The following is a 613-nucleotide window of genomic DNA, read 5'->3' on the forward strand; positions in this document are numbered from 1 at the left end:
GGTTCCACTCGCTTGTCCTGTCCAATTCCGCGTCGTTACAACATGGCCCTTCAGTAGATTGGCCCGCCACAGTGCGCCCGTGGCTTTTCAGTCCCAGCAGGGCTCACGCCCCCGTGTGTGTGTGCCGCCCGCGGCCGCCCGCGCCCCGGGACCCTGGGGGAGCAGCATGAGAGCGCCTCCTCTGCCCCTGTGACCTCACATAGCAGTTTGCACTGCCTCGACTCCCCTGGGTAAGCCTCTGCACTGGCCATCGCCCCGCCACCCGCCACCCAAACCGCTGCCATGATGTTGTCTGCTACAGCGGCTGGCTCGCTCGCTGTTCGCTAGACACCTCGGGTTGCTTTCTAGGTTTCTTTTCCGAGTGCGCCATTGCCCGTGGGACGAGGAGGATAGGTTCAGACACTTGCGTAAGGGTAGAGGGAAGCACCAGCCAGCGGACGAGACGTTGCTGGCTGTTTGTTCAGGGAAGGTAACGGGGCGCGCTGGTGGACGATTGCTTATCTTGCCGTCTTTAAGCTGCTCGGTCCAAGTCCCGTTGTGCTGATTGGGCTCAATGTCAGTCCTTTCATGGGGTCGCTCTGTTTATGAAAGTTGTCGACTGTCTGTCTGTGTC

At 60.7% G+C, this 613-nt stretch overlaps 1 protein-coding gene across 1 annotated transcript in view; it reads left to right on the plus strand.

Moving 5' to 3' along the window:
* Nucleotides 1–8: 8 nt before the first annotated feature.
* The window catches only part of LOC119593854 (guanine nucleotide-binding protein G(I)/G(S)/G(T) subunit beta-1-like), a gene marked incomplete in the record, with an annotated part of 42289 nt that continues 41684 nt past the window's right edge, over nt 9–613 (plus strand). Inside the window, 1 exon segment of the mRNA XM_037942885.1 lies at nt 9–230.

Source organism: Penaeus monodon, chromosome 32 (genome assembly GCF_015228065.2).
Source record: "Penaeus monodon isolate SGIC_2016 chromosome 32, NSTDA_Pmon_1, whole genome shotgun sequence".
In the NCBI taxonomy this organism is placed as follows: Eukaryota; Metazoa; Arthropoda; class Malacostraca; order Decapoda; family Penaeidae; genus Penaeus; species Penaeus monodon.